The sequence below is a fragment of the Lissotriton helveticus genome, chromosome 3_1 (genome assembly GCF_964261635.1).
Source record: "Lissotriton helveticus chromosome 3_1, aLisHel1.1, whole genome shotgun sequence".
Taxonomy (NCBI): Eukaryota; Metazoa; Chordata; class Amphibia; order Caudata; family Salamandridae; genus Lissotriton; species Lissotriton helveticus.
The window spans coordinates 1,773,911,287-1,773,928,295 of record NC_136061.1 but is presented as its reverse complement, the minus strand read 5'-3'; the positions used below and the strand labels follow the sequence as shown (position 1 = coordinate 1,773,928,295).

General features: G+C 46.4%; 1 protein-coding gene across 1 annotated transcript in view; it reads right to left on the bottom strand.

Moving 5' to 3' along the window:
• The window catches only part of KDF1 (keratinocyte differentiation factor 1), a 104,770-nt gene that overhangs the window by 52,821 nt on the left and 34,940 nt on the right, over window positions 1-17,009 (bottom strand). Inside the window, exon 2 of the mRNA XM_078682625.1 lies at window positions 6,812-6,911. The gene's annotated coding sequence lies outside the window, so the exon portion shown is untranslated. The remainder of the gene's footprint in view (window positions 1-6,811; window positions 6,912-17,009) is intronic.

The window sequence follows — 17,009 nt, the reverse complement described above, 5'->3', positions numbered from 1 at the left end:
AAAATTAAACATCAAGCTCCCTGGAAGACAGAGCCTGACATTTGACCTCTGTCTTGGAATGCACAGCAAATGTGATAAGTTAAGAGAACAAGATTTAAAGGCCAGTTTTCAGAAATCCAGTACTGGTGGAAGAATAGAGTTAAAGGATTTGGGCAGCAGAAGGGACAAACTATCTGGACAGCCTAAAACTAATAGAGCCAGCAAACAAAAATCAAGCACGAGTTACAAACCACAAAGTCAATGGTAAGCAATGGGCGGAGTGCATTACCAGGGAAGCTTTCCGAATGCCCCCCTGGTGTTAGCAAACTAGACAGCTATGCTGTCTGCCAGGCTTCGACATAAAAATGACCTACATCATGCCTGCGCCAGCTTTTTGGCATTGGTGTACCCCCATGCCAAAATTACACACAATAGGTCAGTGCCAGAAGTTTGCCAGCAATTAATACTCTCCATCAAAAATGAACTCTAGTATTGCAGTCAGCATTATGTCATGGTTGCCCCCATTCATATGCCGCAACTGTCCACTTATGCCACAAATTCCCACAACGTGCTAGCCACAACATTTTGCCACAGGTACCACAATGACAATAATTCCACAAAGTATGCCAGACCCGCTTTATCCATGTGTGCACCATATGTCAAGAAATTCCTTCTGCTGGTATCAATATTTAAAAATCGGTGCCCGTTATACCAACAAATGCCTGCACATATAGCAGCACCAGTATTTTGCTATAGGTGCCTCTAGAAGCCAAGAATTACCTGCAGTTTGCCAGGGCCAACTGCAGTCGTGCAAGCATAATACTGCATTCTCAATCAGGGTCACTTACATTCACTTAGTGAGACACATTCTCACTCACTTGCAATCACTCATTCATTGTTACTCCCTTGCATTCACTCTTCCTCCCTCGCATTCACTTATCGGATTTACTTTTTATTTCTCAATCATACTCCCTCACTGTCATTCACTTTAAATTATTCCCTCACACATTAATTTAGTCTTACTCAGACTCATTCAAACTCACTTTCACTCAACTTTTACACTCACTTATTCTCTCTCTGACATACTGATTCGCAATTCAATCACTGTCATTTACTATCACTCACTGAAGCTAACGCTCATTCTTAATCAATCATTCTCACTCACCTACTTGTAGTTACCCTTACTCATTCTCACTCACATTCAATTATTCTCACTGATGTTCAACCTCACATTGCACTTCCACAACTCTGGCGACTCCTAAATGACGTCCATGTACACGTTTTGTTTGAACATTTTTACGGGCTGCCTTTCTTTTATTTTGGTTAATAAAATATAGTAGGTGGCAACCAGAACAATTTAGCAACAAATTTGGGGGGAAAAAAAGCCTTAGTTTACTTCCATTTTGTGAGTTAACAGAGCCTTAAAGAACGGGAATCAGCAGAACCCACAGAGATGGACTTCAACCTTCAATGAAGGGGTTTATGAAAATCAAAGTCACTACAGCTTGATGTTTTTTTTCTTTTGTGGTGGTTTTCCCCTTCCACCCGGCTGTTTGCCTGGATACTGAAGAGGAAAAGTTGGAATCTCGCTTGTTAACATGCAACAGATATTGCCTCAGGCATTTGATGGGATCAGCACAGACAGCATGAAGAACGCAGTCCTTCAGCTTTCATAAGAGACAACAGTGTCGGGTGTTACAGGTCTCTCGACCAATCTCCATACTTGATGAAAACTAAGTTCGAGAATATAGACTGATAATGGTTAAAATGCTAAAAGATTAAATGCAATTAAAAAAATTACAAACTGGCAAAAAAACAAAACCATAGTTGTCTGGCACCAGGAAGTTGCAGAGGTTTCAAATGTCTCACTAAGTTACGAACTGAATGCGTTGTTTAAACAAAAACAATACAAGATTTATTTGAAGAAGAAAACCAATGAACCTTTTAGCAATGGCCTTCCATTGCTACCATGACTTGAACTTGTAAGGTAAGATATCTCCCGAAAGTTTGTGAGGGCAGAGGGATGACAAAGAACTTTTTTTTAGCAATTAAAACAAACATAAGGGGGCGGAGGGCGGTGTCCACCCGAGGGGGGGGGGGAGAGGGGGGAGGAGAGTTGAACTTTGTGACCCAAGGGGAAAAACACATAACACTTCATTTTTGAAATAAAAAACAAATTGTCATAATAAATTTGTTAACAACGGAAATACCATTAGTAAGGACATTTTCAAGGATTCAGGAATTGTGAAGCTACGATTTATCAAGACTGCTATAATCTGCAGTAATCTGCAAAGCGCATACATCCTTGAGAAACGAATGCATGTGGGAAACAAAGTCTAAATTGCAGAACATAAGACGCATGAAAGTGGATCCCCATTGTATAAGGTAACGTGAAACGTTCTTCTGCAAAAATTGTTTAGGTTGCCGTTTGTTCTTGATCAGACATCCTTAGCATTTTTTAGCGAAAGTGTATTCGTTATTTCTCCTCTTTCACAAAGGATCGTATTGCAACGCCCGCCTAAACACACCACTCCCCCAAGGGCTCCACATCACTCTTTCTGTCTAAAGAACACTTGTGATGACAGACACTTGGCGCCTACCCCTCCTTGGCTTGGGTCACTGGAAGCAGAAAGAGGCTGAGGGCTGGTGGTTTAGCGTCTAGGCTGATATTTTATAGCAAGGGATGGAGGGAGTCAAGGAAATGTGGTATCCCCTCCTTCATGAAATAGAAAAATATAACAGCACATACAAGAATGAATCACTATTTCTTAAATGATGCAAGTAAAAACCGAGAATCAAGGCATAAAAATTAAATGAAAGAGAGTACGGAGGATTTTACAGAAATTGTTATTCGGCTACAAGCTCTTGGCCCATCCAGAATATCAAACAAAAGATGTGTCTGTTTCTGACACCAATAGCAAACCAAGCTGCACCTCGTGCCCAGTGTGAGAAGTTAGGCTATAAGCTTTGTCCAGCAGATCTGCCGGGACTGGGAGTGACGAATGACTGGAGGCCACGTCCAGTCTCAAAGGATGCGGGGCGTAGCCAAAGACATGTCCCTTGGCCTACTGGCTGAGAGAGCTTGGCCCAGAGAATGGCGCATATAGTATAGTTGTATAAATGTTGATGGCATGTCTGAGCACAACCGAACTGTTCTCTTCAGACATGAGCAGTGGAGTGGCAGAGCCGGGCGATTTGGTGCTGAGGAAATGCATCTTTTCCAAGCACCCAGGATTTTTCGAATTGCAGACTACCTCTACCCCCCCCCACAACAAATTAGGACTTTTTATTGTCACAATTTCTATAAAAGGATCTAAAAAAACAAAAACCTAAAAGAATAAAATACCTTGGTTTGACCCTCCTTTTATTGACCTTGAACGGCTACTGGTCCAATAAGCAGAGGGAGGGGAGATTTCATCTTCTGTCTCATAGACTGCATGGCCAGTGAAGCTACTAAGAACTTCCGGGAGGTTAAGTCCACCCTACAGGTAGCTCAAACATGCCATAAGCACAGCCAGGGGGAAATTACTCAAATGGAAAGAGCAGGTATGTGAATGTCACAGACTACTTTGGCAGTCATTCTCCTCCTCCCCACACTGCTTGACTCCAATTCCAGCTCACCTCTCCCCAGTGGCACTAATCCTTGCTGTCCTTTCTCCCAGTTTTCCACCCACCTGCCCTGAGTGACAGAGGTCCTCCTGCCCATCCGCTGGTCGGGCATTTGTTTCCGTGCTCCTCCTACTCACGCTTTGTTCATCCTACTGCCATTTGTTTTCCAGTCTTCTCATCCCCTCTACCACCTTGGCAGTCACCTGCCTTCAATCCCACCTGGTGGCACTCGTTTTTCTACCTCCCTTACACCCCCTTTCCCTACATCCTGTCCTCCAAGCAGCCATGATCCCCACTCATCTCCCCTGAACCAGTCCTATGTGTTGTGAGGATTTAGCTGGGATATATCACCTCTGGGATGTCAGGTAAACCTTTATTTCATTTACCAACTCCGCCGGCACTCAGCAGTAGAAGCAAGGAGCACACGCATTAATAGAAGTTAATCTAGGTGGATCAGTATTCACAGAATATTAAGCTTTCCAACTATGAAAATGAAGGGAGGCCTTTAAACCAGAGCCAGCAGGTCAGCTCAAATGAGCGTAGAACTAAGACTTTACTGAGAAAAAAACAAGTTGCAATCCCCGTAATTGGTGCAATAAGCGATGCATATTACCTTAAAGGACACTCTTGCTGGCTCTCCAGTTAGGTTCTTCCACAAGCCCATAAAGCATGCTAGCACCACCACAATCCTAATTCAATCCGCTGCTGGTGCAGATAGCCATTCGAGGCAAAACTCAACCCAACCCTGTCTTCTTCCCTGTGGTCTTTCAGTCAAAGCTTAGATCCCAAACCCATCGACCATCAGGCTGTCAGGCCTTGACAAGCATCAATGGCACAACCTGGTCATGGCCGATAAACCACTGTTGTCAATTAAAACTGGATCCCTTCCTCTCCAGGCCCGTTAACACCACAGACAGGGTACCTCTAGGCTAGGCCAGTCACCAATGCATATCAACCCTGTAACACGAGCCTCTCACATCACCCTGCACACTGACAAGATGAGCTACCACATATGCACAGTTGATAGTTCATCCCAGCTCAAACTAGAACACTATTCAGAGAAAGAACCACCTACACATGTGCTAGCGCTCATCTTGGGGGTCAACATCATATGCAGAAAAAACTGCTTGAATGAAAACAACACACTGTTTCCTGGGCCTGTTAACCATGCCTCACTCTCAATAGCTTTCCCTAAGATACAGGGCCCTCCTCCATTTCCCACTGCAAAACGTATGTTGTTTGACAATAAAGGCCTTTGAGTCCAAAGTAATCTCAAACTCAGATTTCCACTACTTACGTCTGCCAAGTAGTGCCACTATTCCATCTTTTACATAATATTGAGCTAATCATTGCTGTGAAAACATAACCACCTAGATTACTGCAAAATCCGATCCAAAACAAAATATAAACAAATGTAAAAACGTGTGTCATATTTGGTCTGTAATGCCATGGCCAAATCACCTCGACAATGAAGTTCCCCCACAGGTTCCCATGAAAAGAAAAAGAAAGCTTCAGAACTATCTGTCTCGACCACTGAGATTTACACAGTCAATGGCTGGAGTACATTGCAAAATTGTTTGTACTTTGCCATTCAACTAGACGTTTTAGGTCGGCCAATCCACATCTTCTGACAATACAGCCAATATGATCAACGAAATTCAACAAAAGATCTCTTCAAGTGCAAGGCTCTAATTCAGACTCAAAAATGATTTTCTCCAATTTAGAAGGATCCTAAAAACCCAAGTTTTCAGTCTGGCGTGTATTTACATCTGCCCCAAGCAAGAATTGTGAAAATTGGCTACCAGGTGCCAAGCTTAATGTCCCCCAACACAGAGCGAAAATGTAACCCCTGCCTACACCACTCCAGGACACCAAGTCTTTGTTGAATCATTTTCTAAGTTTTTGCACATTTTCCTCAGCAGACACAGAAGAGGATTCTCATCAGCTGGCTCCACCATGTTGGTTTCTCCAAATCTCTAAGATCGATTGTTAAGCATCATTTCTCCATATATAGTCCCATCTCAAAGTTTTCGGAGAAACAAAAATAAGGGCAGCCAATTCAGTTTTTTTCAGGTGGGTGCTGCTGATGAATACTTCTGAGGCCCAGTTAGCAATCTGGCTGCAAAGGTCTGAGTCACTTACAGTTAAAAATGAGAACTTTCAGGTAAGCCAAAATAGAGGGACTTTTTTATAATCTAACTAGGAGTTTATTAAAGCAGTGCCTACTATAATCAGATCCGACGATGTGATGCACGGCAGGATACTGAGCAGCAGCTTATGCTGAAAAAAACAAGCCATTTGAGATAACAGAAAAAGATGCAAATCTAATTTAAGTTATGCACAACTTGAACTGGTTTAAAACAAACACATTTCCAATAACTTGAATAGAGAGTTCCTTAAGTACTCCATGCCTAAAACCACTGTCACTTCAGTCTTATCAAATCACAGTCTCAGCCAAAGGCTACCCAGCCAATCCCTGACCTCCACCACGAACCTGCAAAACAGACTAAACCGGTTTAAAGGGGCGAGTTGAAACACTGTGAAATGGCCTTGTGAACTTTACTTACTAAGCTTGGAGAATCACCTTCCTTTCAAAGAGGTGAAATGAAGACAGAATACATCTGTACTGTACTGGTGGAGCGAAATAAGTTACTAACAGAGAAGGAAGACCTTGGTGAAAAGGTAAGAGAAGGTCTGCACCAACGCTTATAACAGGCTGCTACATTTTATGTGAGGGGAGCAAAGGCAGGGAGGGGAGCAAAGGCAGGGAGAGAGGCAGGGAGAGAAGCAAAGAGGGGTGGAAGAAACCCCGTTTACCTAGTGACTGTACCCACCCTCGTATTTTCTACTTGAACGCCAGCTCACGTCGCAAAATAAAAGTTGTTCCTTCACCCCATGCACCCGGAGATTAGTCGCTAGGAAGCACCTTAAAAACAAGTAAATTAAAAATAAAAGTATTCTCAACTCACTAGGGAGAAGGTTACAAATGAGTAGCAGGAGGTGACCAATAGCAGGTGCAATTGTGATAGAATTCCCAGAAGCTGGTCTAAATGTATCTGGTGCAGCCTGAAAAAAACTACCTATAAGAGATAATGTTATCTTGACTCATTAGCAAGTACCCAAGATTCTCAGAAAAGTTATAGCATGTTAATAGTTATGCAGAAATAGGGACTAAAAATATTACAGATATATATGTTAACTTGTTAACAAAATAGATACTTACCACGTGTGTAACATGCCCGAGAAGATGAGCACAAATCTTTGCAGAAACGCCAGAGAAATCGAGAAGTTTTACATCCAGAAACATGACCAATTGCGTTTTCCTAGACAATGTGAAAAAAAAACAATCAAAAATATTTGGGTGGGAAATACAAGAGTTTTGAACATATGTTCAGTCACAATCTGTGTGTATAATATTGAACTACAATGTATCCCATTTCCAATTTCACAAACCTTGTAGACTGTAGGAATTATTTCTTTGTGTTACTATAAAAGGAAAACAAACACTGAACTGGACATTAGATGTGCAGTTTATAAGTGCCAAGTAACAATAGCAACAATAGCCATCAGATCGCCAGTTCAATTTACATGCAAAAGTGCAACCAATGGCCTATCTCAATAGGAATTCTTACCTAAGATATGGTGGTAAAATTGCAAGTATATGACAAGCAAACGTTCTAGGAAGGACAAAGAGCGAATCCGTTGAAACAGGAAGTAATGCAGATGCAACGATGGGCCCACCGCACAGCGATTAGTGAAATCCAACTTTAGCACCCATCAAGAAATACATATTCATTGAGGCACCAGTGGGGCATTTTAGCGATTACTGTGCGCCTTCCACCAACTTAAATTATTTGGTAAAATGTAATAAAATGTATGAACTTGAGAGCAGATTTACCATTGTGGCGAAAGTAATATCAGGAACATTGTTAACCAACAAGACCGCCTCATTTGAGCACAGAAGCTTGGGTTAACCATCTTTCTGCTTATGCCGTTTTAAAATTTGGGGCAAGGTGCATTAATCGTTTGCACTAGCAATAACTTGGGAGTCGACTGCGCAGGGGCAAATACAAATGTAGACAGCGAGTCATTATATATCCCATTCCTATAATTAAACCAGATGATACAACTTAGGGAATTAGAGAGTGGCCAGGAGGCTAAAGCAGGCTTCTCCAACGAGTAGCTTGCGAATTACTGGTAGCTCCCCAGGTACCAACAAGTAGCTCACGTGTGTAGCTAAGCCTACTAATTTAGAAGCTCTTGCTTCGTTGAATTTAACAAATATTAAAAGTGTGTATTGAAGACAAAAATGCATGTTTTTTCAGAATTCATTTAGCAAATATTTAGAGAAAAATAGTTGGATTCCAAAATATATTAACGCTGATAATTGAGGGGATAAATCATGAGGTGCTGTGGAGACATGTTATTATTACTACCTTGGTGCCAGGGGCTCTGCAGCTATGGATATTATGTATTACCCGTGTAGAACGATTCCACATTTACAAAGCCATTTTTTGGGTTTCGCTTCATAGCGCCTGCGCATTGCTTGTGAAAGCTATTGTGGTTAATATAAATCTGAAAAAGGAGCTTACATCCCGCCCTTACTTTTTATTGGTTTGTGTGCTTGCCAGTTACTTTTCCTCCATGCCTATTGGCTGTCGCACACTATTTACTCTTTTCATCTGCCGAACTTCTTTGTGAGGTTCCTCTCTTAGGCATGCTTTGACAGGATGTTGAGCCAACACAAAGACTCGAACCCGGCTCCCTAGCTCGAAGGTCGGCAGTTCCGACCGTTACACCACATCCTCTGCCCTGCCCCTTCTCTTCTATTTTCGCTACTCTTGTTAACAATCACGGCTGGGTCACTTCGCTCCTCCCAAATCCCCCTCAACGCGGCCCCCCTCTCAGTCAACTGCTCATGTTCTGACTGCCCTCCTCGCATCCACTGCTGCTGTTAGATAAACTCTAATGTATCTTTCGTTGCATCCCAAAGCTCTATTATATCTTAATTTGTGTTTGAGTGCCACACAAAATGGTTAAATACATGTACATAAAAAAATATTAAAGCTCATCATGTCCTGTTCTCCTTGGAAGGGGAACAAATAGCCGCACTGCAGAAAGCTCCCTCACTGCGATCCCGCTTTCTTCAGCGATCGCGGCTGGGTCACTGCGCCGCTGCTCCTTGCACACCCCCCTCCATGCTGCCCGCCGCAAGGGCCGGACTGGCCATAGCGGGCACCGGGCAATCCCCCGGTGCGCCGCACGGGTGGGGGTCGGTTTTGGGCCCCTTTGGGGCGTTTTTGTTACAGAGCCGTTTTTTGAGCCAAAAGCTCCAGGAAGTCCATTGAACACGTTTTATAGCTATATGTTGCTACTTAGCAAACAGACACAAGCACAGTTACCTTGCAGGGACCTGGGCCATTTTTTGGATGGGGCAGCAGGTACAGGGGACAAAAGCTCCACGAAAGCCACACAATACAAAGTATTGCTATATGTTGCTACTCAGCAAACAGTCACAAGCGCAGTTATCTTTCAGGCACCAGTTCAATGATTTGGATGGTGCAGCAGGTACAGTGGCACAGGCTCCCAAAAAGTTGAGGAAGCCCACTGAACACCGATTATTGCTATATGTTGCTATATTGCTATATGTAAACAAGCAGTCACAAACTCAGTTACCTTGCAGGCACCAGGGCAATTACAAAATCACATCAGATTACAAACCATTGAAATCACTTTAACACTTTAATAATAGATATTTACATCCTAAATAGCTGCTGTTTGATGTGTTCACACAAAGCAGTAGCATGGCTTTTTCATTTTTCGCGTTTAGTGGCTCTCCGTTCCTTCTGCAATCGCGGCTGGGTCACTTCACGCCGCTCCTTCCAAACTCCCTGTGGTGTAGCGGTCTAGTGGCGCAAGCCCCGGCAGTGACGTGGGGCGGATATCCGGTGGCGGCCATTTTGGGCATTGGCGCGCAGATCTCGAGAGCGTCGCAAGCCCGATCCGGCGCTCTAGAGTAAATGTACTTAAAGCAGTTAAATTTGTGGAATAAACTTCCATATTTAAAAGAGAGTGTCTTGGCATTATTTAAGGTGGCTGTGCAGAGAAGCAACGTTATAATGGTGACGAGGTGACGGGATACCCCCTGCAACCGAGTCCACGAGAGCAGCACCACCCAAGGAACATCACCAGGCACATATTGTGGCACCCGGGAGCGTGGCAGTGACAAGTGGCACTAAAAAGAAGTACGGACGACCCCTTCACAGGCACGGGATAGCAGCGGCCTACGGCAGGCGTGAGTACATGCGCCGGAGACACACAAGTGGGCACTGAGCCACCCTCGAGAAGGCTGCGCTGGAGCCCCAAAACGGAGACCAAGCGCAATGGGAGAACAGACCCAACCAGGGGACACAGAGCCAGGCGAGGTGGTACCAGGCACGTCCACCCCAGAAGAGAGCGACAGGGAAGACGTCGGTGGCGCCAGAGGCCCTACCATGTGCGCCCAAACCTCAGCATTAACGAACCCCGTGCCCTTCTTATCAAAGATGGGCAAACCAGAGATGCCCTGGGAGGACTGGAAGCAATACTTCCTAAATTACCTCTCAGCATTGGAAGAGGAAGGCGAAAACGAATATACAGAAGCACGGCGCAAGAAGATATTGCTGCACAACTTAGGCCCAGCGGGCCAGAGAGTATATATGAACTTAGTCAAACCAGAGAGGCCGGCAACCGACACGAACGTATTCCAGCACGCGTTGGAGGACCTGGATGCCCACTCCAGACCAGTGGTATGCACGGCCATTGATAGGTACAATTTCTTTCAAAGAAAATAGGCCAGAGGGGAAATAGTGGACGATTACGTGGCTGCATTGCAGAAGTTAACAATCACGGGCAAGTTCGGAGTTCTACAAGAAGAGTTGATCCGCGACCAAATAATCATGCACACCGTCATCACGTCAATCCAAGAGAAACTGTGGGTAAATGGCGACGCACCCCTGAAGGAAGTAGTGGGGTTGGTCAAGAAAGCGGAGATGTCCAAAAGGTGTGCTGAAGCGGCAAAGCCAGAAAACAGCCCAAGTGCAGCTGTATGCAGAGTAGCAGACAGAATAAGTACAGAGGCCAAGCAACAATCAGGGCACCAAGGAGCACGCATGTACAAAAGGCAGAACCAGAAAATGTATAAGAATCAAGGAAAAAGGAATGGGAGCAAGAATTCATGCTACAGGTGCGGGAGTACCGCGCACGCAGCTAATGACAAAGGATGTCCAGCGTTTGGATCAAAGTGCTCGTTCTGCGGTCTCGTGGGGCACTACGAGAAAGTATGCAGGAGAAAACAGTCAAGAAACGAAGTCAAGTATGTGGCACAAGAGTCGAACCAGGAGAACGAAGACGCGGACGGAAGCGAAGACGACGAGATTCTGATGATAGAAGACCAGATATTAGGGATCGAAAGCACCACGGACAAGAAACCTAAATGTGAAATGGAAATTGGTGGTGATCAGACGACCATGATAGCCGATTCAGGGTCACCGTATACGATCATCCAGAGGAGCATATGGGAGAGAGAGTTCGCATCCAGAGTCGGATGACAACTCCTACCGTCAGACATTCACCCCGTCACGTACACTGGGGAACCCATCCCCATGGTGGGGTATTGTCCATTAACATTTACTTTCAAGAACAGATCGACAGGAGGAAAGTTATATGTCGCTGAGAAGGGACCATCCGTGTTGGGATGGAAAGATCAAGGAGCCCTCGGCATAAAGCTAAACCCAGGCGGGCGCACGCAAGTACTTAATGGAGGAAATTGGCATATACGAAGAGAGGAGCTGGAAAGAGGAATTCCCAGAAGTGTTCAAAAGAACCATTGGTCGACTAACTAAGTTCACACACAAAATTTGTCTAAAGGAAGGAGCACAACCCAAAAGTCATAAAGTGCGCAACATTCCATTCAGGATCAGGACGGCTGTGCAAGAAGAACTGCAGAGGCTGAAGGAGAACGGGGTGATAGAAGCGATTGACAGCGCAGAGTATTTGGCGCCGTTGGTGGTGGCACAGAAGCCGAACGGGAAGGTGAGGTTATGTGTTGACCTCCGCAAACTCAACAAATGCATCGTCGTGGACAAATTCTCCCTCTCTAAAATCAACGAGATGCTAGCTAAGACCAAGGGAGTGGAATGGTTCTCCACGATGGACCTCACTACGGCCTACCACCAGATCGAGCTACACCAGTCTTGCAACCACCTGACATTGTTTATCACGCCCTTCGGGTGTTACAAATTCCTGAGAATGCCGTTCGGCCTGGCCTCCGTAGCGGCAGTGTTCCAAAAATTGATGTATCGACTTTTCCACAAGATGGATCGCATTCAATATTTTCAGGACGACATCTTGATAATGGGAACATCGCGTGAGGACCATGATAAAAAGTTAAGGGACGTGCTCACCACCCTGACGCAAAATGGCCTCACGGCCCAATGGGAGAAATGTAAATTCGGTGTGAACAAAGTCACATACTTGGGGCACGAGATAAGCCATCGGGGCATTGAACCCAAGGCGACGAATGTAAGTGCCATCAAAGACGCCCCCACTCCAGAAAGTAAAGAAGACATAAGAACCTTCCTGGGAATGGCGGAGTTCTACTGGAAGTTTGTCCCACACTTCGCGTCTAAAACCCACCACAAGCGACAGATACTGAAGGACAAGTCTGCTTTCCGATGGACTGAAGACGAACAGAAGGAGTTCGAGGAGATGAAAGGGGGCATCTGTGAAGCAGTACCCATTCACGGATTCGACCAAGAAGCACCCACAATACTGACCACGGACGCCAGTGACCGGGGATTGGGTGCCGTACTCACACAGCAGTCTAGAGAAGGCATGACCACAACGATAAGTTTTGCATCAATAGCGTTGGCCCCCAATGAACAAAAGTTCAGCGTCGTCGAGAAGGAAATGCTGGCGGCCGTATGGGCAATGGAGAGATTCCGGCAGTTCTTCTGGGGAGGAAGAATCACGTTGCGTACTGACCACAAACCGCTGATAAAAGTGCTTACATCGAGCGGCCACGAGCGCGCAACCCCAAGGATTGCGAAAATGACATTAAGACTACTTGACTATGTCTATGACGTGGAGTACCTGCCTGGACACAAGAACAAAGTGGCTGACTTCTTGAGTCGTGCAGCGGCAAAGGAAAGCGCAGAAGGGCAAGGCAGGAACGAGTGGGAAGACTTCGTAATAGCGACAACAGCCGACCCAGAAAAGGCCATAAGCATCCAGGAGTGGGAAGCTGAGTATGTCAAAGATGACAAGCTCGACGCCGTGAAGTCCTATGTGGCTGAAAGGTGGCCAGACAAGAGGATGTTGGACGAGGAACTATAGCAGCATTGGGAAGTTCGAGAAGAATTATCAATTGGGGGACAACCCCTGCTTCCTCTTGAGAGGTGACAAAGTAATACCACCTAAATCCCTGACTGAACGGCTCTTGGACATAGGGCACGAAGGACACCAAGACATTGTTAAGACAAAATGGAGATTGAAGGAAGACTATTGGTGGCCGGGAATGGACAAACAGTTTGAAAGATACGTCAGGACTTGCGAACATTGCAGCAATGCTGACAAAACACAAAGGCTATTACGCCCTCCCCTTGGCATGCATGAACGCCCGGAGAATCCGTGGGAGGAGATAGCGATTGACATCCTAGTGCCCGTCCTGACCTTCCAAGGGACGCAGAAATACATCACAGTACTAATAGACCGATACTCGAAATGGCCTGAAATAAACATAACGGAGGACACCGAAACTGAGACAGTGCTGGCATTTCTAACGGACGTTTTCATAAGGGAAGGAATCCCTAAAGGGATACTAAGCGACAATGGACCCCAGTTTGCGTCTACCAAATGGGCCACGTTCATGGAACGAAATGGAATTGTAGTCAGGCACACACCAGTGTATCACCCGGCATGTAACGGACTGGCGGAGAGATTTAATCGGGTGATCATGGGCTCTATCCAAGCATCCATCAATCAATCAAGGGAAAGACTAGGAGAAGGTGCTGAAGAGATTGATATGGGCATACCGCATCACACAGACAGCAACGCGATACAGCCCGTTCAGGATACTAAGAGGGCGTGAGCCGTTCACTAAGGACAATGTCGCCTGGAAGCGCCTCACAGTCCAGAGTCACTGGTCACCGGCGGTGGTTCGCAAGAACCTGGAAAAAGCTCAGCAAATATATACCGAACTTTACAATAAAAGACGCAACACCCAAGAAACCAGCCTGGAAAGGGGAGAATGGGTGAGGGTAAAACAACCCATCCAGAGGAAGAAAGGGGACAGCAAATTCACCCCCCGCACCTCCCCCCCCCCCCCCCAAGTCATGGAACCGTACTCCAGGTCTGCGTTACTCAGCGATGGAAAGATATGGTCGCAAGACCGTATGGCGAAATGTAATCGTGTGGAGAACTGGGACGTGGTGCAGGAGAAGGAGAGAAGTACGCCACGGCCAGAAGGAGCAACCAGGAGCCCGACAGGCAGCAGGGAAATAAACACCCAATGGGAATCTCCGCGGATGAGAGAGAAGAGGTGCAAGTAACCCGGAAACCGGTGAGACTGGAGAAAGAAGAGGAGCGAGAAGGAAGCGGCGAAAGTAATGAAGCTGGGCCCAGTCCTGGAGCTTCGAGACTGTCGCCCACCAATACCCAGCAAGACTTGCAGACTAGGAGGGGTAGAAGGATCATGCTACCCAAGAGGTTTGAAGAGTTCAACATGGAGAGCAAGTAAGACTGTTGTGTTATAAAGTATAAAGGGGGGAGATGTGGTGTAGCGGTCTAGTGGCGCAAGCCCCGGCAGTGACGTGTGACGTGGGGCGGATATCCGGCGGCGGCCATTTTGTGCATTGGCCGCGGATCTCGAGAGCGTCGCAAGCCCGATCCGGCACTCCCGAGTCAATGTAATTAAAGCAGTTAAATTTGTGGAATAAACCTCCATATTTACAAGAGAGTGTCTTGGCATTATTTAAGGTGGCTGTGCAGAGAAGCAACGTTATACTCCCCTCAACACCTTCCCCCTTTCAGTCTATTGCTCATGTTCTGTCCGCCCCCTAGCACCTGCTGTTACAGATAAACCCTAGTGTATTGTTTGTTACAGTCTAAAGCTCTCTTACACCTTAATTTTTGCTTGAGGGCTACACAAAATTATTAAATAAATATATACCTAAATAAATATTAAAGCTAATCGTAAATCGTTTTCCTCAGGGGAGGTACAGCCAGCCGCACTGCAGAAGCCTCCCTCTGTGTGCCACCCCCCTTCCCACAGCAATCGCAGCCAGGTCACTTCATCGCCGCTCCTCGCAAACCCCCTCAACGCGGCCCTCCTCTTAATCTACGGCTGCTGGAGGCGTCTAGTTCTCCTTTGAGGCACAGCCAGCCAGAGGAGCAGGACCCAGGGCCGCGCTGCGGGGCACCAGTCATTGCAAGGGGTACAACTTCGGTTTTATCTCCATGAACAGTCACCATGGCAGCCCCCCTGTTGCATTATGCAGCAGGTGCAGTGGCACAGGGGGCAACAGCATTTGCAAACCACTGAACACCCATTATTGCTACATTTGACTTCTAAGCAAACAGTCATAAGTGCAGTTGCTTTGCAGGCACCAAGGCCAAGATTTGAATAGTGCAGCATGTGCAGTGGAAAGGTGCCAAAAGCTCCAGGAAATCAGCTGAACACTGATTATTGCTGTATGTTACTACTAAACAAGCATTCACAAGTGCAGCTACCTCACAGGCCCTAGGGGTATACTTTGCATGGTGCAGCAGGTGCAGTGGCACAGGGGCCAAAAGTTTCAGGAAACACTCACTGAACACCGAATATGTTGCTACTAAACAAGCAGTCACAAGCACAGTAACCATGCAGGCACCAGGGCCATGATTTGAATGGTGCAGCAGATGCAGTGGCACAATGCTCCAGGAAACCAACAGAACACCAATTATTGCTATATATAACTCCTAGCAAGCAGTCAGGTGTGCTTTCTTGATTCTTTTGTAACTATTGCACCCAAAGTAACACATAGCCTAAAGTATCACTGTAATAAATGCTGTAACCTATTGGACTTTTCTGTCTCCCTACATCTAATGTTACATTCGGGGCATTTATATGGCACATTTTCACAGTTTTTGTATGGTCCTAAAATGCTTCTGAATCTGGACACACTAACAGCTTGGCAAGGGCATTCTTCATTCTTTAACATTTGCATTTCAGCCGCTGTAAACACTTAAACTTTATCATATGGAGGAGGAGGAGCTTGGCGGGCATCCGAGATGGCCGCTTGAGCACAGCGCTCTCCGGACCCTCGCCGCTCCCGACATTTTATCCTGGCTGAATCCTGATTTCTTGCAAGAATTCGTGTAGGGGACGTTTGGCTGATTACCCTGGCACTTTTCAGGAATCGATTTGGACTTCGTATTCCTGAGTTATGGTGCTCTGAACTTTTGGGCTCCGCCCTTGAGGTGCGCCCGGGACGGGGTGCGGTACTGTAGCCGTCCTGCAATTGAACAACAACGGCAGGAGATCTGGCCTTGTGGGTCCCCCCTTCCTAGGTTTCGGTTTCGATTCTGTTCCGACTTGGGCCACGGCTGTGGATGTCGTGTTGCGACTGAGACTTGGAGGCGGATCGGCTGTTGGGCTTTCATGTGACCTATTTGCTGGTTTGGCGACCTCCACCCGAGTTGTGCCCCCTTTTTATGTACTTTTGATCCTGTACTTTGGGTGTCGGGCCCGTCGAACCTGGTGGCTCGTCCTGTGACGCATCTTCAAAATGGCGGGCAGAGGGGACAGAGAGACGCGCAAGACGAAAACACCTCTGCGCGGAGCTCCAGTTCAATCGAATGTCATGGACCGTTATACCCATTCTAAGGGGTCCCCCGGAGCTGCCCTGCCTGGTTCTAGTATAGCGTCCGAACGAATTTTGGAAGAATCGGCGGAGCCCTCCTTACAGGATATCATGGGCGCCATCTCGGGTGTGAGAGAATCCATCGGCCTACAGTACGAGGCCTTGGCCCACAAACTTGACACCGTGGCTATTGAGGTGAATCTGATTCGTGCTGATCTCGGCAAGACGAATGAGAGGGTACAATCACTGGATATTAAATCCTCTAGCCTTACGAATGACGTCTCGGAGCTCCAAACTGAGATTGGAAATCTCCGTCGGGGGAATGACTTCATGACCCGTCGCCTGGAGGACTTTGAAAATAGGGCGCGTCGCTGCAATGTTCGCCTGGTTGGTGTACCGGAAAACCCTGAACCCCACTCGGTGGATCTCCTGGTTGAGGATCTGGTCTTGAATCATTTGGCCCCTTCTGGTCTCACAAAATTTTTCACGGTGGAACGTGCACATCGTGTTCCAGGGGGCAAAGTCAAGCCGGGAGCCCCG